Here is a 25,857-nt window from a genome sequence, read left to right as displayed (position 1 = left end):
AGCAGCTCATACAAAGATCCTGGATGTTACAATTCCTGTCACAAGCAGACAAAGAGCCACATAGTCGGCAGGGTTTGAACCTGCGCGGGGAAACTCCAATGGATTTAGAGCCCATTGCCATAACCTCTCGGCCACAACTACTCTTGATAGTGAGTCACATGCTATTTCCGTTTCTGGATGTGAGCAGCAGAGAACACCGGGGCCAACCATTAATGTCGATGTGAGCAGCAGAGGATCCACTCAGCTAACATATTGTGTTGGCAAAAAGGAGTTCAACTACGTCTTTACCTACACAAATATCTTCTCACTTCAGGCTTGAAAAGAGATGTGGGTTGCCCAATTTTCCATGTTAGAGAAAAAAGCAGCTCGTACAAAGATCTTGGATGTCACAAGCAGACAAAGAGACAAATTAATATATTGTGTTGGCAAAAAGGAGTTCAACTACGTCTTCACCTACAAAAATACCTTCTCACTTCAATCTTGAAAAGAAATGTGGGTTGCCCAATTTTCCATGTTAGAGAATAAAGCAGCTTGTACAAAGGATGTCACAATTCCTCTCGCACAGAGACAAGGAGCCACGTAGTCGGCAGGGTTCGAACCTGCGCGGGGAGACCCCAATGGATTTCAAGTCCATCGCCTTAACCTCTCGGCCACAACTACTCTTGATAGTAAGTCAAATGCTATTTTATTTTCTGGATGTGTGCAGCAGAGGACAACCATCAATGTGGATGTTAAATCCTGTTGTACTCGTTACATCATAAGAAAAATGGCATCTAAGCTAATTTTAGTGTCTTTGTTTCTCCCAAGGTTTCTCCCAGAGAACACCGGGGCCAACCATTAATGTCGATGTGAGCAGCAGAGGATCCACTCAGCTAACATATTGTGTTGGCAAAAAGGAGTTCAACTACGTCTTCACCTACACAAATACCTTCTCACTTCAGGCTTGAAAAGAGATGTGGTTTGCCCAATTTTCCATGTTAGTGAAAAAGCAGCTCATACAAAGATCTTGGATGTCACGAGCAGACACGTAGTCGGCAGGGTCCGAACCTGCACGGGGAAACCCCAATGGATATCATGTGCATCGCCTTAACCTCTCGGCCACGACTACACTGTGAGCAAGTCAAATTCTATTTTCTTTTCTGGATATGAGCAGCAGAGAACACCCGGGCCAACCATTATTTTGATGTGAGCAGCAGAGGATCCACTCAGCTAATATATTGTGTTGGCAAAAAGGAGTTCAACAACGTCTTCACCTACACAAAAACCTGCTCACTTCAAGCTTGAAAAGAGATGTGGGTAGCCCAATTTTCCATGTTAGAGAATAAAGCAGCTTGTATAAAGGATGTCACAATTCCTCTCGCAAAGAGACAAAGAGCCACGTAGTCGGCAGGGTTCGAACCTGCGCGGGGAGACCCCTATGGATTTCAAGTCCATCGCCTTAACCTCTCGGCCACAACTACTCTTGAGAGTAATTCACATGGTATTTTATTTTCTGGATGTGTGCAGCAGAGGACAACCATCAATGTGGATGTTATATCCTGTTGTACTCGTTACATCATAAGAAAAATGGCATCTAAGCTAATTTTAGTGTCTTTGTTTATCCGAAGGTTTTCCCGCAGCCTGCCGGATCCAGATCTGGCGAAGGACCTTCGCCGTGACCCGATGACAATACAGTGCTTCACGTAGTCGGCAGGATTCGACCCTGTGCGGGGATACCCCAATGTATTTTGATTCCATCGCCCTAACCTCTCTGCCAAAACTACACTGTGAGTGAGTCACATGCTATTTTCTTTTCTGGATGTGAGCAGCAGAGAACACCGGGGCCAACCATTAATGTCGATGTGAGCAGCAGAGGATCCACTCAGCTAACATATTGTGTTGGCAAAAAGGAGTTCAACTACGTCTTCACCTACACAAATACCTTCTCACTTCAGGCTTGAAAAGAGATTTGGTTTGCCCAATTTTCCATGTTAGAGAAAAAGCAGCTCATACAAAGATCTTGGGTGTCACAAGCAGACAAAGAGACACGTAGTCGGCAGGGTCCAAACCTGCACGGGGAAACCCCAATGGATATCATGTGCATCGCCTTAACCTCTCGGCCACGACTACACTGTGAGCAAGTCACATGCTATTTTCTTTTCTGGATATGAGCAGCAGAGAACACCGGGGCCAACCATTATTTTGATGTGAGCAACAGAGGATCCACTCAGCTAATATATTGTGTTGGCAAAAAGGAGTTCAACAATGTCTTCACCTACACAAAAACCTGCTCACTTCAAGCTTGAAAAGAGATGTGGGTAGCCCAATTTTCCATGTTAGAGAATAAAGCAGCTTGTAAAAAGGATGTCACAATTCCTCTCGCAAAGAGACAAAGAGCCACGTAGTCGGCAGGGTTTGAACCTGCGCGGGGAGACCCCAATGGATTTCAAGTCCATCACCTTAACCTCTCGGCCACAACTACTCTTGATAGTAATTCACATGGTATTTTATTTTCTCGATGTGTGCAGCAGAGGACAACCATCAATGTGGATGTTATATCCTGTTGTACTCATTACATCATAAGAAAAATGGCATCTAAGCTAATTTTAGTGTCTTTGTTTATCCGAAGATTTTCCCGCAGCCTGCCGGATCCATATCTGACAGAGGACCTTCGCCTGGACCCGATGATAATGCAGTGCTGAAGTGCCAACTAGCCTCTCCCTATGGAAGATCCCTATACAACTCTACAGATAAAGCATTGCAACAACGTCTTCACCTACACAAAAAACTGCTCACTTCAAGCTTGAAAAGAGATTTGGGTTGCCCAATTTTCCATGTTAGAGAATAAAGCAGCTCGTACAAAGGATGTCACAATTCCTCTCGCAAAGAGACAAAGAGCCACGTAGTCGGCAGGGTTCGAACCTGCGCGGGGAGACCCCAATGGATTTCAAGTCCATCGCCTTAACCTCTCGGCCACGACTACGCTTGATAGTGAGTCACATGCTATTTCCGTTTCTCGATGTGAGCAGCAGAGAACACCGGGGCCAACCATTAATTTCGATGTGAGCAGCAGAGGATCCACTCAGCTAACATATTGTGTTGGCAAAAAGGAGTTCAACTACGTCTTCACCTACACAAATACCTTCTCACTTCAGGCTTGAAAAGAGATGTGGGTTGCCCAATGTTCCATGTTAGAGAAAAAAGCAGCTCGTACAAAGATCTTGGATGTCACAATTCCTGTCGCAAGCAGACAAAGAGCCACGTAGTTGGCAGGGTTCGACCCTGTGCGGGGATACCCCAATGGATTTTGAGTCCATCGCCTTAACCTCTCTGCCAAAACTACAATGTGAGTGAGTCATATGCTATTTTCTTTTCTGAATGTTAACAGCAGAGAACACCGGGGCCAACCATTAATGTCGATGTGAGCAGCAAAGGATCCACTTAGCTAACATATTGTGTTGGCAAAAAGGAGTTCAACTACATCTTTACCTACACAAATACCTTCTCACTTCAGGCTTGAAAAGAGATGTGGTTTGCCCAATTTTCCATGTAAGAGAAAAAGCAGCTCATACAAAGATCTTGGATGTCACAAGCAGACAAAGAGACACGTAGACGGCAGGGTCCGAAACTGCATGGGGAAACCCCAATGGATATCATGTGCATCGCCTTAACCTCTCGGCCACGACTACACTGTGAACAAGTCACATGCTATTTTCTTTTCTGGATATGAGCAGCAGAGAACACCGGGGCCAACCATTATTTTGATGTGAGCAGCAGAGGATCCACTCAGCTAATATATTGTGTTGGCAAAAAGGAGTTCAACAGCGTCTTCACCTACACAAAAACCTGCTCACTTCAAGCTTGACAAGAGATGTGGGTTGCCCAATTTTCCATGTTAGAGAATAAAGCAGCTCGTACAAAGGATGTCACAATTCCTTTTGCAAAGAGACAAGGACCCACGTAGTCGGCAGGGTTCGAACCTGCGCGGGGGAACCCCAATGGATTTCAAATCCATCGCCTTAACCTCTCGGCCACAACTACTCTTAATAGTTACATGCTGTTTGTTTTCTGGATGTGAGCAGTAGAGAACACCGGGGCCAACCATTATTTTGATGTGAGCAGCAGAGGATCCACTCAGCTAATATATTGTGTTGGCAAAAAGAAGTTCAACTATGTCTTCACCTACACAAATACCTTCTCACTTCAAGCTTGAAAAGAGATGTGGGTTGCCCAATATTCCATGTTAGAGTTGTGTTTAAAGTCTGAAGGACATCACTGGACCCCTGCTGGATCCCTTTCAGTTTGCTTACAGAGCAAACAGGTCTGTGGATGATGCAGTCAACATGGGACTGCATTATATCCTGCAACATCTCGACAGACCAGGGACTTATGCAAGGATCCTCTTTGTGGACTTCAGTTCGGCCTTCAATACCATCATGCCTGGTCTTCTCACAGCCAAACTGACCCAGCTCTCCATACCATCCTCGATCTGTCAGTGGATCACCAGCTTCCTGACGGACCGGCAGCAGCGAGTGAGACTGGGGAAACACACATCCAAGACACTCACAATCAGCACTGGTGCTCCCCAAGGGTGCGTTCTCTCCCCACTGCTCTTCTCCCTGTACACTAATGACTGCACTTCTAAAGACCCCACTGTCAAGCTCCTGAAATTTGCAGACGACACCACTGTCATCGGTCTCATCCGAAACGGTGACGAGTCTGCTTACAGACTGGAGGTTGAACAGCTGGCTGCCTGGTGCAGTTATAACAACCTTGAGCTGAACACGCTCAAAACAGTGGAGATGATCGTGGACTTCAGGAGGAACAGCTCAGCACTCCTCCCACTCACCATCATGAACAGCACTGTGGAAACAGTGGAGTCATTCAGGTTCCTGGGCACTATCATCTCTCAGGACCTGAAGTGGGACAATCACATTGACTCCACTGTGAAAAAGGCCCAGCAGAGACTGTACTTCCTTCGTCAGCTGAGGAAGTTCAACCTGCCACAGGATCTGCTGATTCAGTTCTACTCAGCCGTCATTGAGTCTGTCTTGTGCGCTTCCATCACTGTCTGGTTTGGTTCAGCTACCAAATCAGACATCAGGAGACTACAACGGACAGTCCGGACTGCGGAGAGGATTATTGGTGCCCCCCTGCCAAACCTCCAGGACCTGTACTCTTCCAGAGTGAGGAAGAGAGCAGGTAAAATCATCACAGACTCCACTCACCCTGGACACCACCTGTTTGAACTGTTACCGTCAAGACGGAGACTCAGATCACTGGCCACAAGAACATCTCGGCACAGGAACAGTTTCTTCCCACAGGCCATTTCCCTCCTGAACAGTTAACACTCCTCCCAAGGCATATGCCTGTAAGTGCAATACTCCCACTGTTTAGTGCAATATCCCACAACTCAGGTGATACTTATATGTAGATTTATTTATTTATAATATTCAAAACACTGTAAATAGGTTCATAATCTGTAAATCTGAAAATGTCTATTCTGACTAAACCCAACTGTGATAGTTTTATTCTCATATATTTATATTTTTATTTTTTATTCTTATAATTTGTAGTATTATGTTTCATGTTGTATTTGTATATGTCCACTGGAAGCCTCAATACCAAAACAAATTCCTTGTGTGTGCAAGCACACTTGGCAATAAAGCTCTTTCTGATTCTGATTCTGATTCTGATTAGAGAGAACGGTGTCGTCTTAGCGGCCCCTAATTTAATAACAAATGATCATTTCGACGGAAGTGAATCAATCAAAACTAACTTTAGCTGGAAATAACATTATTCAAGAACCACTATAAAACCAAACCAATCTCTGTTACCTTAAATTATATGTTTATATCTGTAAAAAGCTGCTTTGAAACAATCTACATTGTTAAAAGCGCTATATAAATGAGGATGACTTGACTTCACTTGACTTGACATGCTAAATGATAATTTCGACGGAAGTGAATCAATCAAAACTAACTTTAGCTGGAAATAACATTATTCAAGAACCACTATAAAACCAAACCAATCTCCGTTACCTTAAATTATATGTTTATCTCTGTAAAAAGCTACTTTGAAACAATCTACTTTGTTAAAAGGGCTATATAAATATTGGGATGTCTTGACTTGACTTGGATGTGAGCAGCAGAGGATGAACACCTCCCTCAAAGGCTGGGAAGCGGACAAGAAGTGATTAGGAAATGTATGCAACAAACTGTCCGATTTTCACCCAAACAGGGAATTGAACCGAACTTACCTTAAAATGTTAATCCTCTTCAAACAATGCTCACTTCAGGCTTGAAATGAGCCCAATTTCTGTGTTAGAAAAAAAAGCAGCTCATACAAAGATCCTGGATGTCACAATTTCTATCACAAGCAGACAAAGGGCCACATAGTCGGCAGGGTTTGAACCTGCGCAGGGAAACACCAATGGATTTAGAGCCCATCACCATAACCTCTCGGCCACAACTACTCTTGATAGTGAGGCACATTTTTCCGTTTCTGGATGTGAGCAGCAGAGACCACCGGGGCCAACCATTAATGTCGATGTAAGCAGCAGAGGATCCACTCAGCTAACATATTGTGTTGGCAAAAAGGAGTTCAACTACGTCTTCACCTACACAAATACCTTCTCACTTCAGAATTGAAAAGAGGTGTGGGTTGCCCAATGTTCCATGTTAGAGAAAAAAGCAGCTCGTACAAAGATCTTGGATGTAACAATTCCTGTCGCAAGCAGACAAAGAGACATGTACTTGGCAGGGTTCGACCCTGTGCGGGGAAACCCCAATGGATTTTGAGTCCATCGCCTTAACCTCTCTGCCACAACTACACTGTGAGTGAGTCACATGCTATTTTTTTTTCTGGATGTGAGCAGCAGAGAACACCGGGGCCAACCATTATTTTGATGCGAGCAACAGAGGATCCACTCAGCTAATATATTGTGTTGGCAAAAAGGAGTTCAACAACGTCTTCACCTACACAAAAACCTGCCCACTTCAAGCTTGAAAAGAGATGTGGGTTGCCCATTTTTCCATGATAGAGAATAAAGCAGCTCATACAAAGGATGTCACAATTCCTCTCGCAAAGAGACTAGAAGCCACGTAGTCTGCAGGGTTCGAACCTGCGTGGGGAGACCCCAAAGGATTTCAAGTCCATCGCCTTAACCTCTCGGCCACGACTATTCTTGATAGTGGGTCACATGCTATTTTCTTTACGTGATGTGAGCAGCAGAGAACACCGGGGCCAAACATTATTTTGATGTGAGCAGCAGAGGATCCACTCAGCTAATATATTGTGTTGGCAAAAAGGAGTTCAACTACGTCTTCACCTACAAAAATACCTTCTCACTTCAATCTTGAAAAGAGATGTGGTTTACCAAATTTTCCATGTTAGAGTCGTGTTTAAAGTCTGTTTAGAGAGAACGGTGTCGTCTTAGCGGCCCCTAATTTAATAACAAATGATCATTTCGACGGAAGTGAATCAATCAAAACTAACTTTAGCTGGAAATAACATTATTCAAGAACCACTATAAAACCAAACCAATCTCTGTTACCTTAAATAATATGTTTATCTCTGTAAAAAGCTACTTTGAAACAATCTACATTTTTAAAAAGGCTATATAAATGAGGATGACTTGACTTGACTTGGATGTGAGCAGCAGAGGATGAACACCTCCCTCAAAGGCTGGGAAGAGGACAAGAAGTGATTAGGGAATGTATGCAACAAACTGTCAGATTTTCACCCAAACAGGGAATTGAACCGAACTTACCTTAAAGTGTTAATCCTCCTTAAACAATGCTCACTTCAGGCTTGAAATGAGCCCAATTTCTGTGTTAGAAAAAAAAGCAGCTCATACAAAAGATCCTGGATGTCATGATTCCTGTCACAAGCAGACAAAGAGCCACATAGTCGGCAGGGTTCGAACCTGTGCGGGGAAACCCCAATGGATTTAGAGCCCATCGCCATAACCTCTCGGCCACAACTACTCTTGATAGTGAGGCACATGCTATTTCCGTTTCTGGATGTGAGCAGCAGAGAACACCGGGGCCAACCATTAATGTCGATGTAAGCAGCAGAGGATCCACTCAGCTAACATATTGTGTTGGCAAAAAGGAGTTCAACTACGTCTTTACCTACACAAATATCTTCTCACTTCATGCTTGAAAAGAGATGTGGTTTGCCCAATTTTCCATGTTAGAGAAAAAGCAGCTCATACAAAGATCTTGGATGTCACAAGCAGACAAAGAGACATGTAGTCGGCAGGGTCCGAATCTGCACGGGGAAACCCCAATGGATATCATGTGCATCGCCTTAACCTCTCGGCCACGACTACACTCTGAGTGAGTCACATGCTATTTTCTTTTCTCGATATGAGCAGCAGAGAACACCGGGGCCAACCATTATTTTGATGTGAGCAGCAGAGGATCCACTCAGCTAATATATTGTGTTGGCAATAAGGAGTTCAAAAATGTCTTCACCTACACAAAAACCTCCTCACTTCAAGCTAGAAAAGAGATTTGGGTTGCCCAATTTTCCATGTTAGAGAATAAAGCAGCTCGTACAAAGGATGTCACAATTCCTCTCGCAAAGAGACAAGGACCCACGTAGTCGGCAGGGTTCGAACCTGCGCGGGGAGACCCCAATGGATTTCAAGTCCATCGCCTTAACCTCTCGGCCACAACTACTCTTGATAGTAAGTCAAATGCTATTTTATTTTCTCGATGTGTGCAGCAGAGGACAACCATCAATGTAGATGTTAAATCCTGTTGTACTCGTTACATCATAAGAAAAATGGCATCTAAGCTAATTTTAGTGTCTTTGTTTCTCCCAAGGTTTTCCCGCAGCCTGCCGGATCCAGATCTGATGAAGGACTTTTGCCTGGACCCGAAGACAATGCAGTGCTGAAGTGCCAACTAGCCTCTCCCTATGGAGGATCCCTATACCACTCTACAGATAAAGCATTGCAACAACGTCTTCACCTACACAAAAACCTGCTCACTTCAAGCTTGAAAAGTTGTGGGTTGCCCAATTTTCCATGTTAGAGAATAAACCAGCTCGTACAAAGGATGTCACAATTCCTCTCGCAAAGAGACAAGGAGCCACGTAGTCGGCAGGGTTCGAACCTGCACGGGGAGACCACAATGGATTTCAAGTCCATCGTCTTAACCTCTCGGCCACGACTACTCTTGATAGTGAGTCACATGCTATTTTATTTTCTGGATGTGAGCAGCAGAGAACAACGGTGCCAAACATTATTTTTATGTGAGCAGCAGAGGATCCACTCAGCTAATATATTGTGTTGGCAAAAAGGAGTTCAACAACATCTTCACCTACACAAAAACCTGCTCACTTCAAGCTTGAAAAGAGATGTGGGTTGCTCAGTTTTCCATGTTAGAGAATAAAGCAGCTCGTACAAAGGATGTCACAATTCCTCTCGCAAAGAGACAAGGAGCCACGTAGTTGGCAGGGTTCAAAACTGCGCGGGGAGACCCCAATGGATTTCAAGTCCATCGCCTTAATCTCTCGAGTTTTATCCTAATTTTAAACAGTAATAATTTTATTACTACAAGTTCACTTTATCTTCTTAGACACCTCAGAACTGGAAATCACAACGGAATCGCAACGGTTAATGCATGAATGAATAATAATAAGAAGCGGATAGTCTGTCCAGGAAATCTCACGTAAGGCAAACACCAGAGCAAGCAACAAGAGCCCGATTCAACTACGACCTTCGACCAGATGAACAACACTCTGATCGCGAGGAAAAGGACATACTAACTTGCTGGAATCGGACTGGAACTGTGACGCCCGGCATCTGAGTGCAAGCAAGCGCTAGCTCTGCACTAGCGCACCGCGCCTGAATCATGCCACCGCTCTGCTTCGCTGCTGACTTCTGCCCACTCAACAACCACCGCTGTCTGGACAGCATTAACTTCTTCCGAGAAACTGGACTATGTCGCCGTCCTCCAAACAGAGGCTCTGGTCGTATGTTCAATTACAACTTTTCAACCCCAAGCTCTATTCCATCCATCTGGTCTAATTCGCGCACTGCAACTACCACACTACGTCATCACAACAAACGGCACGTGCGCCTATCTAATCTCCGCTCCCTTCCTCGGTCTTCTCAACCCATCACAAAGCAACATCACCTGAAACTGGCCTTGCTCAATACCCGCTCACTCAACAATAAAAGTCTAATTTTAAATGAATTCATAACTGACAATAACCTGTATTTCCTTTGTATCACTGAAATTTGACACAAACCTGAGTTTTCTGACTTTTTAACTGTTATCTGCCATCTCACTTTCTGTTCTGCTTCTGGGAGATTTCAACATTCACATCGACACTAACTGTAAATTTGCCACTGAATACCTGGAACTGCTAAACTGTTCAACTTCACTCAACATGTCAACTTTCCTACCCACAGCCGTGGTCACATCCTGGATCTGGTCTGTTTTCAACTGGTCTCACCATACCTCACCTCTCCAGCTCTAACCTTAACATCTCTGACCATATGGCAATCACCATGAACATTGATCTCCCTATCTTGACCAAGAACAAACACACAATCTCCTTCAGAAATCTTAAATCCATCTCCACTCCTGCCCTTTCAGCCTATCTTGTCAGCAAACATAAAGAGCATTACAGTAGTCCAACCTCAAACTAATAAAAGCATGAATCACCTTTTCTAGATCATGCTTGTTAAGAAAAGGCCTAACTTTAGCTAGAAGACGAAGCTGGAAAAAACTCATTTTGACAACATTGCTAATTTGCTTGTCAAATTTCATGTTGCAATCAAAAATAACTTCCAGATTTCTGACAGCTGGCCTAAGGTATGGCGCCAGAGCCCCCAAACTCACCGCTGAACCATTTGGGTTACCGAAGATGATACACTCATTTTTTGCTTTGTTTAAACTAAGAAAATTTTGTGACAACCACAACTCAATATCATCAATACAACTAAGTAGGGAGTCAAGTGCGACACTATCATTCGGTTTTAAAGGCAAATAAATCTGCAAATCATCAGCATAACAATGAAAGGACAGATTGTGCTTTCCTATAATACTTCCCAAGGGCAACATATATAAAGAAAACAAGATTGGGCCAAGAATTGAACCCTGGGGTACCCCACAAGAAAGAGGAGCAGCTGGCGAGGAGCATTCACCAATCATAACTGAGAAGCTCCTATTTGCTAAGTAGGAGCTAAACCATTGAAGGGCCAAACCTCGAATGCCCACACAATGCTCGAGGCGAGACAGGAGGACTGCGTGGTCCACCGTATCAAACGCCGCTGTGAGGTCCAAAAGCACTAAAACAGCAGGATTCCCAGCATCCACAGACAAGGCAATGTCATTATGTACTCTGAGCAGTGCTGACTCAGTACTGTGACGTGATCTAAAACCCGATTGAAATTTTTCAAGCACAGAATTTTTCTGCATAAAGGCTTGTAACTGTATAAAAACAACTTTTTCCAAAACCTTTGACAGAAAAGGCAGATGAGAAACTGGTCTAAAATTAGATAATACTGAAGGGTCAAGATTTGGCTTCTTAAGTAGCGGCCTGACCACAGCATGTTTAAATGCAGCTGGGACACAACCTAGACCAAGACAAGAATTAATTAAAGTGAGTAAACTCGACCCAATGGCGCTATTAAAAACTTCCTTCACTATCCTGGCTGGGACAATGTCTAATGAACAGTAGGTGGGTTTCATGTGTTGCGCTATCTCAGAAAGCAGCGCAAACGAAACTGGCTTGAAATCCTCAAAAACAGCAGGAAGCACAGAAGCAGTAGGAACAAACACATTAAAATTAGCACTGCAGTTTTGCCTGACAGATGCTACCTTGTCAGTAAAATAACTGAGAAATTTCTCACATGTACTAATTGAAACCTCTGTCTGATCAGAGGTACATGGATTCAACACAGAGTTAATGGTATTAAATAAAACTCTAGGTTCATGACAACTGCTAGTTATGACCGAAGAAAGATAGTGCATCTTCGCCACCTTCACAGCCCTCTGATATGCAGCTAGGAACCTAGTGATGTAAATAGTTTGTCCTTCTTCCACCTTCGTTCGGCTTGTCTACAGTGTTTCCTAAGAGCCCTTGTGGTGACATTTAACCAGGGATCCACCTTAGGTTTAATAGATTTAGTCCGAAAAGGGGCAATAGAGTCTAAAATTTCAGTGCTTGTGGAATGAAACGCAGAGAGAACATTATCTGGGGAGAAAGGAGAGACCAGACCATTCATTGCATGAAACTGTGAGCCCATAAACGCCGAAGCGAACTCTACACCTAAAGAGGGTGTGATGAGGCGGCGTCTAGAGGCTGAGGAGACAGGTTTACTAGCGGGTGGTATAACACTGATCTCAAATCTAATAGGGAAGTGATCTGAAATACCAGATTCTGTTAAGGTGTGGGTTGCCCAATGTTCCATGTTAGAGAAAAAAAAGCAGCTCGTACAAAGATCTTGGATGTCACATTTCCTGTCGCAAGCAGACAAAGATGTTTATCACAGGTTCGTGTTTAAAGTCTGTTTAGAGAGAACGGTGTCATCTTAGCGGCCCCTAATTTATTAACAAATGACCATTTCGAAGTGAATCAATCTAAACTAACTTTAGCTTGAAATAACATTATTCAAGAACCACTATGAAACCAAACCAATCTCTGTTACCTTAAATTATATGTTTATCTCTGTAAAAAGCTGCTTTGAAACAATCTACATTGTTAAAAGCGCTATATAAATGGGGATGACTTGACTTGACTTGACTTGGATGTGAGCAGCAGAGGATGAACACCTCCCTCAAAGGCTGGGAAGAGGACAACAAGTGATTAGGGAATGTATGCAACAAACTGTCATATTTTTTCACCCAAACAGGGATTTGAACAGAACTTACCTTAAAGTGTTAATCCTCCTTAAACAATGCTTACTTCAGGCTTGAAATGAGGCCAATTTCTGTCTTAGAAAAAAAAGCAGCTCATACAAAGATCCTGGATGTCACAATTCAAAAAGGCAAAAAGGAGTTCAACTACGTCTTCACCTACACAAATACCTTCTCACTTCAGGCTTGAAAAGAGATGTGTGTTGCCCAATTTTCCATGCTAGAGAAAAAGAAGCTCATACAAAGATCTTGGATGTCACAAGCAGACAAAGAGACACATAGTCGGCAGGGTCCGAACCTGCAAGGGGAAACCCCAATGGATATAAAGTGCATCGCCTTAACCTCTCGGCCACGACTACACTGTGAGTGAGTCACATGCTATTTTATTTTCTGGATGTGTGCAGCAGAGGACAACCATCAATGTGGATGTTAAATCCTGTTGTACTCGTTACATCATAAGAAAAATGGCATCTAAGCTAATTTTTGTGTCTTTGTTTATCCCAAGGTTTTCCCACAGCCTGCCGGTTCCAGATCTGGCAAAGGACCTTCGCCGTGACCCGATGACAATACAGTGCTTCACGTAGTCGGCAGGGTTTGAACCTGCGCCGGGAGACCCCAATGGATTTCAAGTCCATCGCCTTAACCTCTCGGCCACGACTACTCTTGAAAAACCTGCTCACTTCAAGCTTGAAAAGAGATTTGGCTTGGCCAATTTTCCATGTTAGAGAATAAAGGAGCTCGTACAAAGGATGTCACAATTCCTCTCGCAAAGAGACAAGGAGCCACGTAGTCGGCAGGGTTCGAACCTGCGCGGGGAGACCCCAATGGATTTCAAGTCCATCGCCTTAACCTCTCGGCCACGACTACTCTTGATAGTGAGTCACATGCTATTTCCGTTTCTGGATGTGAGCAGCAGAGAACACCGGGGCCAACCATAAATGTTGATGTAAGCAGCAGAGGATCCACTCAGCTAACATATTGTGTTGGCAAAAAGGAGTTCAACTACGTCTTCACCTACACAAATACCTTCTCACTTCAGGCTTGAAAAGACGTGTGGGTTGCCCAATGTTTCATGTTAGAGAAAAAAAGCAGCTCGTACAAAGATCTTGGATGTAACAATTCCTGTCGCAAGCAGACAAAGAGCCACGTACTTGGCAGGGTTCGACCCTGTGCAGGGAAACCCCAATGGATTTTGACTCCATCGCCTTAACCTCTCTGCCACAACTACACTGTGAGTGAGTCACATGCTATTTTCTTTTCTGGATGTGAGCAGCAGAGAACACCGGGGCCAAGCATTAATGTCGATGTGAGCAGCAGAGGATCCACTCAACTAAGTTATTGTGTTGGCAAAAAGGAGTTCAACTACGTCTTCACCTACACAAAAACCTTCTCACTTCAGGCTTGAAAAGAGATGTGGGTTGCCCAATTTTCCATGTTAGAGAAAAAGCAGCTCATACAAAGATCTTGGATGTCGCAAGCAGACAAAGAGACACGTAGTCGGCAGGGTCCGAACCTGCACGGGGAAACCCCAATGGATATCATGTGCATCGCCTTAACCTCTCTGGCACGACTACACTGTGAGTGAGTCACATGCTATTTTCTTTCCGGATATGAGCAGCAGAGATCACCGGGGCCAACCATTATTTTGATGTGAGCAGCAGAGGATCCACTCAGCTAATATATTGTGATGGCAATAAGGAGTTCAACAATGTCTTCACCTACACAAAAAATCTGCTCACTTCAAGCTAGAAAAGAGATGTGGGTTGCCAAAGAACAAAGAAAAGAAATAAAGATCTCTACGGGGAAATCACGCGGAGTTAACGTCACATCTTTGCATGGCTGGTGAAGAAGCGTGTGTGCGTCTCTCGCCACGTGGTCACGTGCGCGTGTTCCTCCTTCAAAACGAGCGCGCGCTCGTTTAAAGGTCCCTTGTAGATGGATTTGCTGAAGAGACATGTCACGCGGTGTTCTTTTCACACGGCGATTGGAATTAAACACGGAGACTTATCTAAGACTGAAAAACACAAACTAGACACAAATAAGAGAAAGGCGAAGAGCTCGCCCGGAGGCGAGACGTTACATTATGACACAAGGACAGGCGAAGTAAGAGCGCGATAAACTGGTATTCAGTCCTTTTGAAGACCTGACGTTTCCGCCTTCTTTGGAAGAGGGTCCAATCAGGAGCTGTCCCTTTGGAGGGAGATTTTATGACCCTTTGTGGTATAACCAGGCATTTAAATCTCTAGTTTCATTGGGTGTTTAAGAGAAGAATCTTCACAATTCTTATAATACTAATGTGTCACAAAGTTTAGCAAAATGTAATGTCAATTAACAAATGGGGAATGAAGATTGGAGTTTATCGAGACCAAACTTGCCACAAATGGATTTGGTTAAACATTAGTTGGCAAAGTTTAAAACATTATCGCATTAGAGTTGTCGAGAAACATAGACCAAACCACAAAAAGGCAACTCATGAAATAGGGAAATTAGATACATTGTTCATAAAATTCTCAAGTGGATATATAAAAGCATATATATATATATATATATATATATATATATGAATACAGGATTCATTACTCCTCCTTGGTTAGAATTCAGAGAGAGCCACAGTTCTGTGAACATTCCTTTGGGTCGTAAACGCTGTTATCTAAGAACACCAGTGATGTTAGTTTTGGTCTCTTTTCACTCCAAAGATGGAAAACATAGTAAACTATATTTTACTGGATATTACTGTACGTATTCTGATTGATCACACCGAAAGCATTCTGGAGGTGTCCAGAACTATGTGTACAAGTTATGGGAATAGACAGTTATATTTAAAATGCATAATGAAGGTATTTATAATTCACTTTAAGCTACGATAAAATCATAGTCATTCCAATGTGACATGGGCAAATGGACACACATAAAAACACATTGAACATATCTGGTTAAATGTCTTTTAAAGAAAAGAAGTTTCTTTTCGCTTTGGAATCCACTTCCTTTGGGACATTCCGATCAGTCATAAAATGTCTTGTAATCGGACACCACGCTCTGTCCTGAGTGTGGTCTTCACTGTTGGGGGAATGTGTGTGTGTGTGTGTGTTTGGGTTAATTTACATTCAGAGATTTTTGGTCTTTATCAGGATGTATTTAGTTATTCAGATTCACCCACTTAGCCCAGTCCTTAAAGTCCCCCTTTTTGTCTTATGAAGTCCCTGTGTGGACTTAATCGGACAACAATCATCACAATGGACGGATGACAGGTGAATCATGATGATCGGGTAGCAGGTGCTCTCAGGCTGAGGCTGAGGGCTCAGCTTGATTAAGTTCGACGCAGCCTCCAGAGTGGTACCCTCTTCCTGAGGGTCCCGTGGGCTTGGCTGTAGATGTTCGCACCTCGTTGAGCCTCTTGCGCAGGATGACTGTCGAGCGTCTGGGTGTGGTTGATAGAGGTACCCAGCTTAGGGTCGGCCGCAATCCAGGATTGGACAGCAGGTGTGGTGGTTAAGTAGGGCAGTTGAGACAAAGCTTGGAGGGCTGTGTCGATAGGATAAATGTCAATTAGCTGGGACCCCCCCCCCTTTCGCAAACCACAACTCCTGTTCTGGAGTTAGGGTGAAAGTGTGGTTACTGGAGAAGGATGGGATTTCCAGTTCTAATTTGTGGTCTTTGCTTGGAAGATGGTACCATGCCAGGTTGTCACGGTGAAGGATGGCACCTTTCGGTACTTGAATTCACCTGCTCTGGTGGAGCGAGGTGACACAGGTGTCAGTGTCATTCTGGTCGTAAGTGAGTGCAGCTGTGCGCACAGGAGTGTTAATGAGCCACCTGCCACTTACAATTTCTGCTTGGGGCTTGATGACTTGAGTGCGAGGCTTAGCTTCGGCAGGGCAGCGGGTGTCGCTGATCTGCAGCCCGCAGATTCCGTCAGTGTTGTCTCTGAGGAAGGGTTTGTTAGGGCAGAGATAGTGAATGTCTTTGGTCAGTGTGCACATGTGTGGATTCGGAGCTGGGGACAGCTTAGTGTCGCTGTCGTGCAAGTCAATCACGTACGGCGTGCGGATCTTGATGTGAGTGTTACCTTTCAGAATCTGACATTGCCAATGTTCTTGAGCCGGTGGATTCGGCTTGACTGTGATGGGTAAGTTCAGGAGAAAGCCCCCTTTTCTCTGCTTGTGGTCGACACAGAGTGGGATGGCCCTACCCAGCGAGTGGGCAAGGTGTATTTGTAGAGAGTCAGTTGGCGTGGTGATGGCGGAAGCCAGCACGGTTTGCACAAGGCTTAAGGGTATCAGGTGCGGTGGAATTCTACCCATGGCTAGGCTGTCAATGGAGGAGTTCACCTCCAGCAGCGTGTCTGTCATCAGGGCTGTTACCAGCTGAGTTTGAGCAAAGTCATTCTGGAAGACAGTAAACAGCTGTTTCATGGAGTTCACTGTCTGGGTCAGCAGAACGCTGTGAGTGTTGAAAATTACCACAATCCCCTTTAGTGTCTTGTCGATGGTCTGCAGGGATGCACTCTGTGTTGCGAGTTGCTCTTTTATCTGTGGAATCTCGGTCTGGATTTCGGGCTGCATGCCGCCTCACGGTGGCTAGGTTCACTGTATTCACACTGGACATACAAGTGTTAAACAGAGTGGCGGCGGCTCCGGGCAAAGCTCCCCGGAACTGTTTGGAGCGGTGGTTGTGTCCACCTAACTCCGCTTGTGTGATAGTCATTTTCTCAAGTTCGTTGAGCATGTGCTCGACATCGGCCTCAGCGTGAGTGAGGGCGTCTTCTGTCCATCGGCCCCTACCCAGCTGTATTGTGTTCTGTAGGCGTTGCGAGGATCAGGTGGCACATACACTTTCTGAGTGCGGGTCCGGCAGAAAAGGAGTCCTGGTTGTTCCCTTAGGACGATGCCTGATGCCGGACCTGGTGAGATGTCCGATTGCGCCTGCCCTCTGGTTGGCTGGAGGCACAGCAGCATCCTGGTAAAAGTGAAAGGGAGAGAGAAAGAGAAAGGGAGGAAAAATTTCAGCGAGTGTCGTCCTTGGTTGGCTAGGACAGTCTTTCCGCTTTTGAGGACGCCGGTATGCCACTTGGTTCGGTGTCTTGCAAGTGTCTCTGGTGCTGCGGTGTGCAGCACATGGTGCGTCATGGGCATACATTGGCATGACCCCCCTTTTGCACTGTGCACCACAAGCTGTGGCGCAGTGATGGCATCAGGCGCAGAACGCTGAATGTTGTCTTGTGCACGCAGCATGTGCCGGTTGACGTCGGTTGTCTGGGGCATTGGTTGTCGGTGGGTGCAGACGGCGTTCGTGGGTGGTTGGAGGGGTATGAGAGGTGGGTTCTCATAGTGTCCATTGTTTGTCATAGTCTTTGGTAAGCTGGAACGTTAAGGTCAGGTTAAGCAGAGGCTCTGTGACATTTTGTCGCACTTGTGGTGAGACAAATGCATGACCTCTAAAAGTTCAGAACCAAGGTTTAATGGGTTCGCTAGGAATGTAGCATAAAGCTATGCGTTTCACGTGTAGCTAGCTAGTGAAGTGTGTCTTGTATCCTTATCTTAGCTGTGGATGTTAGGAGGCTAAGACTTATATTGGTTCTGATAGTATTTCCTGGAAAGGGCCTATCCGAGATTAAATAAATGACTTAAGATGGTTCTTATGACTAAATTATTTCTCTGGACTTTCGTAGTGGTTCACTACGGCTTGACGAAGTGAATGATAGGGGGAAAAAGGACAGCTTTCCTATTCAAATTATGCTTATTATCAATCCTCAGGACTATAGTTATGCCCTAGTAATCGTTGAAATTACTTGTGTTGCAGGGTCATAAAAATGAGTGCACTTGTTGAAAATAAACAAAATCACAAATAAAGGTGTCTCTGTTTCCTTTCTGGGCCCTATGGGAAATGGAACCACATTCCAACAAGAGAGGAAATGGAATTGAATCATATAGATGACCGAAAAGACAAGGTAATAGCTGACTGCTATTATTATTAAAGTAAAAATAAAAATAAAACGTAGGTGAGTGGTCAAAACAGCGGGAATGATCTGAATGTGAGAATAGTCAGTAGCACTAGTGACTAAACTTTGAATTTGCTTGGACCAACACTCCATGGTGGGTTACAGGGGTTGCGTGTTCAAGACCACTCTGTGTGTCCCTTCAAAGGTTTAGTCAACATGCTGATGAAAATTCTCATTACTATACAGATACTTCTCTAGCTACACAGTTTACATGTAGTTAAACTTAAGTTTAATTGACAGGGAATCTGCAAATTTTGCCTACAGCGCTCAGCCAGGACTACGCCTAACTAGTGAAGGTGAAATTTAGCTGAGAAGAATTGAAAGTACGGAAAGTGAAGAATTAGAAACCATAACTGGGGTTAAAGAAAGTATTCTAGAATACTTTGCACTGTGTAAACAAAAGCTGTAATTAAGGCTTCAAGTGAATGGTGCTAACTGCTAACTGTAGAAGTTATTATTTAGCTTAGCCTAAGCTGGATGAATGCTAGGTTAGGTTAGCTTAGCCTAAGCTGGATGGACGCTAGGTTAGGTTAGCTTAGCCACCTAGGCTGGTTTGTTTACAAAGTGACATCACAAGTTAGCACTTCCTGTGACCAGTTGTTGTCATGGGAACCAGAGCATGTCAGAACAATTCAACAGTACCTGAAGAATGTCTGCACATTTTACTGAGTTATGCATGTTTAAACGGGTTAAAAGGGGGCGCCTATACTTTAAGTCTTTCAAGAACTTGATGTTACATTTAGTAAAATGCAAATGTGTTTTGGCATTTGCTAATTTTACTCATGGAACTCTTCTCTTTACTTTACACAACTTATTCTATTTGTTTACAGAGTAAGGAAATAGATTTGCTGTAAGTCAAAGCTTGTCTAAGCCTATATAGTTACGTCCCTCTCATGCATAAATGCTGGCTCTTCAGCGAGTGAACAGTTTTGATCGCTAGGTAGCTCTCTGCTTGTAGATGCAGCTAAAATTTTTAGGTGAATTACATCAATCTAACAATAATTTGTAAGGCCTTTACATTGTAGAAAGGGGAGCATCACCCAGGTCTACGTATATATAACACTGTCCTGAGCTTTCTTTGTCAGAAACAGGTTTAGCAATACTGCAATTTGGTTTTCTTTAACCAAAGCAGGATAGATATCGGTACAGTTTACAAGCTGCTGAGATGAGATTTTTTTTTTGTCAAAAAGACTTACGCTTTACTGCTGAACTTACTTATATTAGTTGGAAATCTAAGACTCTTTCACTTACAGTAGAGATGTCAATTCCAGCTATTGTTTTATCTGCATTTAGACAAGCCAGCAACCAGTAATCAAAATGCTTATCGCATGTTGTGTTCCGTTTGGATCGCAATGATCAAATGCACACCTGTAGGTTTACAGTAGTTTAAACTCAGGTGGTTTTCCTACACTATGGCGTCAAGGTGACGTATGCCTTATTTGGAGCTAGTGTTTCCTGTAACCCTTCATTGTCATGGAAACTAATGTTTAGCAGTGCCAATTCAACCAGCATCTAGAAACTGTTTGTTTCAAAAGAGTCGTTCATAGTCTGTTGGCCGTTCAGATTTACATGTCCATTTAAGATTCTTTTAAATCAGTAAAATTCTAATTTTACGAATGCAGAGTTTTGCAACTCTTTGAGCACACATTTTCATCTACTTTTACAAGTTCTATGTCCTATGCTGATCAGGGACCTTTTTAGCAGAGTCGGGCACTGTGTTCGTGCAGTGTCTTCTGGTTTTGCAGTTCAAAATCATTGGGCTTTTAGGAATTCTTTCTGAGGAGGCCTTCTGTGTTAGAGGCCTTCTGCATTAGGTCACGCATCGTTGAGCAGCATTTCTTGGTCTTTGGCGAGCTGGAAGGTGCAGGGTAGCGAACTTGAATCTTGACTTGTGGCTGAGGCTGTGTACCCATGGATGGCTGCTGGAGTTCCTGGGAACTCTGTGACCTCGGAGTCTGGCTGTACGACTGCACGTTCAGCTGTCACGTTTGGGGTATAAGAGTTTGATCTTTGCTCTTAGCTTTAGTGCCGAGTCTTTCAAAGGGCTGAGCTGACATTAAAGTGAGGTCTGAGGCGGTGTCTACCAGGGCTTCCAGGCTCACCTCATTTTCCAAAGTGATGGCTAGGTAGAGTTTCCGGGCCACCCCCCTTTTCGATCAGGTTCCCCAGGAGTCTTAGCGTAGGGGCTGGTGTGGTGATCGATGGGCGGTTAGGGCCGGTCTCATGTGGTTTGCTGCGGAGGCAGGTAGCCAAAACATGGGAACTTGTGCCGTCTTGCTCAGGCTGGGCAGCTGTCAGCTGTGGTGGCTGGGTGATGCTGTCATTTTGTGATGTGACAGTTAGCTCTGTGCTCTGAGGCTGACGAGCAGTGTTCTGGTTGCCTGGTTCAGGTCTTACGCTTAGACATAGGATGTCTGTCTCGTCCCTCTTGTCTCCCTTGGAAAGTCTTTTGTGAAGAAGCTCTTTCAGCGACTTATGGGTCTCAGATGTCTCAGATGTGGCAGCACTGTTTTTTTTTTCTGATGTGGGTTCAGACTTGTGCTTACCAGTGGCATGTCAAGAGGGGTTCCACTCTGGGCTGTCTGGGCTTGATGGTCTGGTCGATGGGGCTCGGCTCTTTCTGGGCCATTGGTCGGTTTCCCATGTGGCTCCACCTTTTGGGTGGTCGGGTGGTTGTTGCAGGTCCCAGAATCTGTCAAAGCCCTCGCTCTGGTGTCTTGGACGAGCACCATCGCAGTAGTACTGCCCTCTGTTGGCCTGGAATGGTCTTGACTCTCTGTAAACAGGGCTATGGTGTTGTGGGGCGCCCTCTAGAGGCAGCTCTGAGTAGGGCTCAGAGACAGAGTAGATTGTGGGATTTTTCAAAGTCTTTTCGGACACAGTCTTTTGCTTTGTGTAAGCTTCTTTTAGCTGTTGAGTAGTCATGCTATGTGGTCAGGCCAGGATGTCTAGATGATGACTCACTGTGGGGTGCAGATTACGGAGAGACAAAGTTCTGAAGTTGAAATCATCCTCCATGCCGGACTGATTGAGGTCCATGGCTGTGATTAGTCTTTGGTCTGATTCTGGATCAGATAATTCTTTAGTGAAGGCCTGCCGCAGCGGCTGGTAGTCCGACTTGACTGTCTCTGGTTGACGGTCGAGGAAGCTGCGCGCATCACGACTGGACGTGATTCTGAGCAGGTACAATCTGTCCCACGCGGTGACGTTGGTAACAGTTTGTAAGTAAAAGTCAATGTCATGCGGGTGCCGTGCACGTTGTTGCCTCCTGCAAGGTTCGGAGTGAACATAGGGATGTTTCTGGCCAGCTTGTTAAGTCTTTTGGGAGCCATGCCGTGGTTAGTGGCCGGGGCTCTCCTGGAAAGGCTCTTCCCCCCTCGCTGCTGACGGGGGTTCTTGTGGGCTGGCTGGTGATGTTTTGAACAGTGGGCTTTCACCCCCTTGTACAGCTCTGGGTTCTTTGCTGAAAGGTGCGGACTGGCTGGTCAGGGAAACTTTGTGGTGTGCGTTTCCCCTTCCCGGTCCTTCTGCAGTCTATAAGAGGGTTTCAACTCTGTGTGAACGGTGTCAAGTTCGTGTTCGAGATCTTGTCTCTGCTGAACGAGCTTGTGGATGGTAGCACGGGCCTCTTGCGAGTTTCTTTCGCAGGCCGTGGCTTTCGAGTCTCTTTAAGTTCAGTCTCTGCTCTTTGCAAGGGGCTTCACTTTTGTCGGAGTTTCTCGTTGAGTTCCTCTCTGGTTCTTTTCTCTGACTGCACTCTTTGGTCTATGTGCAGATGAAGATCAGATAGGGCAGTTTGAAGTCTTTCCACTTCCTTCTGTAGCTCGGGGTCGTTGTCATCCTCGGCTTGCATCCTTAGCGTTGCAACTTCGTGCTCCAGGGCGATGCAGCTCCTTTCGTAGAGACGTGCTTGTGCGATGAGCTGGCAAGTGAGGTTGACGTGTCTGACCGGTCTTTGTCGTGGGAGCTTTGGCTTGGTTTGTGCGCCATCAGCCTGTCCACGTCTGCGATGCTCTTGGCTCGGGGCTATGAGTCACTGGCGACCTTGGTCAGGAATGGAGGTGTCATGAATCTCAGCCATGTCTCCAGGTTGTCCCAGCGGGTTGTGGGACTGTAGGACCGGAACATACTGGCTTCACTGTGGGCGAGAGGAACACAACACACACACAGAGAGACCAATGGAACTGAATTGCCCCTTGGGGATTAATAAAGCTATCTGTATCTGTATCTGTATGCAGGTTCGTTCTACGTTTAACAAGCTATAATACGGGCTATGCTGCGTATGAAAATTTTGGTTAACTGATGCCGACAGTTAAATCATTTGGTGGGACAATTTGGGTAGGTCAGCTTGGGCCTGAATAAAGATTTTTAACGGGGCGGTAGCTTAGGGGTCACCTGTTGATGCTAACGGCTTGGTTGTCAAACTATTATTCAGCGTTCCTTGTTGTCTCAGATAGGTTCTGTCTCTAGGTGAACTGAAAGGAACAGAGCACAACAGAAAAGAGCAATGGCAAAATAGCAAAGTTTGAAGTAACATGCAACCATCCAAGATGGAAAGGTCTGTAATGAAATGGCGTTAATAGTACACAGGAAGTGTTACAGGGGAAGAGGAGGCCTAAGCCTGCGGTTTGTGGCTAGGAGAGTAGGAGGGAGCCAGACACTTCAATGACCGAGGGAATCTCTAGATTCTGTGGCCAATACTAAGTGATGGATTTAATACCTTTTCTAGTTTCCCTGGGGTGAACTGAGGTCATTCGGGTTGGAGTCAGCATTGTGGTTGGTCTTTCTGTCGTCCCCAAACACTTGACAGCAGTGTCCCGGGCCCTTCCGCATATCTGTACCGATCTGTGCCCTCACCCAACTCGGCCTTGAACACAACCGGCAGTGCCAAATTGGTGATGTCGTGTTGCGGGCCGCACCAACGGAGAAATACAGGAAAGTCCGAGACTCGTGCTCAGTCAGCGCTGGTGACGCAGGTCAGACGAACCAGCTTGCTGGACCCCAAGCAGAGATGACTGTCAAATCACCACAGCACGAGAGAAATTTCTACCTACAAACACAAAACAGGATGAAGGACAAGTGAACCTCAACGTGAATTAAAGCTCTCTCTATCTAAATCAAATTGAGTGTCTATTTTTTTGTAGAAAAATCATCAAAGGCAACGGCTTTACTAAAATTATGGTTCAAACAAAAAGGGAATTATGACAATGTTAATTATCAGAACAACCTAGCCTCCATTCAGAGAAGAGATTAAGTGCAGCAGGAAGAGCACAGGAGGAAGCAAGCTGTAGTGGCGCGTTTGGGCCACAAAGGGTTTGGGCCACTTCCTCTTAGTGGTCTTGGGCCACTTCCTCTTAGTGGTCAACCTGGCTGACAGAGAACTTGATTTAAATTGCATTCAAACTGGTTTAAATACAATTCAAATCAAGTGTATGCATAGATGTTAAGTAACTTCTAGAATAGTAAGGATACAGTTGTCATAACGTATCAAATACATAACGTAACGTATCAAATCAAAATTATAAAAAATAATTTGAAAAAGGAAATATAGAAATAAAGCCATAAAACCATTCCCAACAGGAAAGGAGACTGAATTCAAATTGATCTTGAAATTTGTTTGTTTCAGACCAAATTTGAATAAGTGTAGGAAATTAAAGGTTGGCATTATATTTGATGATGATCACGACTACGGTGAGGTATCAATGATAATAACCAAAATAAAACCAACTGGGAGAAAGCCACTTCAGAAAAGAATGATGTTAGGAACTAAGTGATGAGCTGACGTAGAGGGGCGAGGCCACAAGGGGCGCATTCCTCCTAAGTGGTCATCTGAAACTGCTACTACTTACTTTTAAATTTTTAATTCAACTGTGGTTTGAACCAAATTCAAAATAAGTGTACACAGTCAGGAGTGAAATCATGTCAGTAAAACTGGAACTTGCACATGCATTGAAAGTTAGAAGCACAATTTCAGAAATTCACTGGAAAAATCTGAAATTGTGATGAGAGAGATTGTTTAGGAAAGGACGACCTCGTTACTAGTGTCGACGAGATGGCGCTATTTCGCTCATGGAGGGTAAAGTCAGGGGGCGGTGCGTAATTCGAGAACTGTCAAGAACTTAGGCCTAGCATTTGTCAGCGGAATAACAACCAGCCTGCTTCCATGTGTGATTCAAATTTGAGCGTGCAGACGCTTTGTTTTCTGTAAGATCACACTTATCCAAAATAAAATCTCAGCGTTTTTTTTTTTTTTTTTTCGGCTATATTTCACAAAACGGCGTGGCAGGAATTTCTTTCTACACACACACACATAGGGACAACAGGAATTAGGCATCGGTTTTTCGATTCCCACATACAACAATTAGTGCTATGATTCACACGTGTTCGCTTATGAATTTTAAACCTCGGCGGGTTTTTTCTATTCGACACACATGTGCACGGAAGGATTTCTTCGCTTCCACACACTAATATGGACAACAGGAATTATACGTCTGTCGTTCGGATCCAAATAACATTTAGCACCATCAAATAGCACTTATGATTAAAAATTTTTTTAGGTTTTGGATTTTTTTTGGTGCTATATTTTAACAAACACGTCTGGCGGGATTGCTTCGCTGCGTCGTGCAAAATACAACAGGAAATATTCGTCTGTTTTTCGACTCCCATGACATATTATCAAATAGCACTTATGATTAAATATGCTTTAGGTTTTTTACAATTGAGTAGCTACGTCAATGTTTAACCAGAAGTTCATCGTTAATCTAATGATTATAATATCAGGCCTTTCTTTAGAATAGTGAAAGAGCATCGTTTCACTAAATCTAGTCTTCACCCTGACAGAAGAATCTCGTTCGGACAGGGGAGTTTAACATTAAAATGTCACAATTCAAAAGAGGTTTCTTCGTCTTTTGTTGGACAAATTTAATAGTATGAAACTGTAGTTTTACTTTTAGTTATTAACAAATGGCAAAAGGAATGTTAGACATTATTTTGCAGCTG

At 44.3% G+C, this 25,857-nt stretch overlaps 11 non-coding genes across 11 annotated transcripts; all 11 read right to left on the bottom strand.

Moving 5' to 3' along the window:
• Window positions 1-578: 578 nt before the first annotated feature.
• trnas-uga (transfer RNA serine (anticodon UGA)) lies at window positions 579-660 on the bottom strand. The gene has a single exon. It is a non-coding gene; the product is annotated as a tRNA-Ser (tRNA).
• A 718-nt stretch (window positions 661-1,378) lies between these two features.
• trnas-uga (transfer RNA serine (anticodon UGA)) lies at window positions 1,379-1,460 on the bottom strand. Its single transcript has one exon. It is a non-coding gene; the product is annotated as a tRNA-Ser (tRNA).
• Window positions 1,461-2,379: 919 nt separating this feature from the next.
• Window positions 2,380-2,461, bottom strand: trnas-uga (transfer RNA serine (anticodon UGA)). Its single transcript has one exon. It is a non-coding gene; the product is annotated as a tRNA-Ser (tRNA).
• A 419-nt stretch (window positions 2,462-2,880) lies between these two features.
• On the bottom strand, window positions 2,881-2,962 carry trnas-uga (transfer RNA serine (anticodon UGA)). The gene has a single exon. It is a non-coding gene; the product is annotated as a tRNA-Ser (tRNA).
• Window positions 2,963-3,938: 976 nt separating this feature from the next.
• On the bottom strand, window positions 3,939-4,020 carry trnas-uga (transfer RNA serine (anticodon UGA)). The gene has a single exon. It is a non-coding gene; the product is annotated as a tRNA-Ser (tRNA).
• Window positions 4,021-6,729: 2,709 nt separating this feature from the next.
• On the bottom strand, window positions 6,730-6,811 carry trnal-caa (transfer RNA leucine (anticodon CAA)). Its single transcript has one exon. It is a non-coding gene; the product is annotated as a tRNA-Leu (tRNA).
• A 270-nt stretch (window positions 6,812-7,081) lies between these two features.
• On the bottom strand, window positions 7,082-7,163 carry trnas-uga (transfer RNA serine (anticodon UGA)). The gene has a single exon. It is a non-coding gene; the product is annotated as a tRNA-Ser (tRNA).
• A 1,421-nt stretch (window positions 7,164-8,584) lies between these two features.
• trnas-uga (transfer RNA serine (anticodon UGA)) lies at window positions 8,585-8,666 on the bottom strand. Its single transcript has one exon. It is a non-coding gene; the product is annotated as a tRNA-Ser (tRNA).
• Window positions 8,667-9,083: 417 nt separating this feature from the next.
• Window positions 9,084-9,165, bottom strand: trnas-uga (transfer RNA serine (anticodon UGA)). The gene has a single exon. It is a non-coding gene; the product is annotated as a tRNA-Ser (tRNA).
• Window positions 9,166-13,439: 4,274 nt separating this feature from the next.
• Window positions 13,440-13,521, bottom strand: trnas-uga (transfer RNA serine (anticodon UGA)). Its single transcript has one exon. It is a non-coding gene; the product is annotated as a tRNA-Ser (tRNA).
• A 124-nt stretch (window positions 13,522-13,645) lies between these two features.
• trnas-uga (transfer RNA serine (anticodon UGA)) lies at window positions 13,646-13,727 on the bottom strand. The gene has a single exon. It is a non-coding gene; the product is annotated as a tRNA-Ser (tRNA).
• Between the last annotated feature and the right edge of the window lie 12,130 nt (window positions 13,728-25,857).

Source organism: Siphateles boraxobius, unplaced genomic scaffold (assembly GCF_051911475.1).
Source record: "Siphateles boraxobius isolate OS27281-9 unplaced genomic scaffold, OSU_SipBor_1 7, whole genome shotgun sequence".
In the NCBI taxonomy this organism is placed as follows: domain Eukaryota; kingdom Metazoa; phylum Chordata; class Actinopteri; order Cypriniformes; family Leuciscidae; genus Siphateles; species Siphateles boraxobius.
This window is presented reverse-complemented; position numbering and strand designations above follow the sequence as displayed.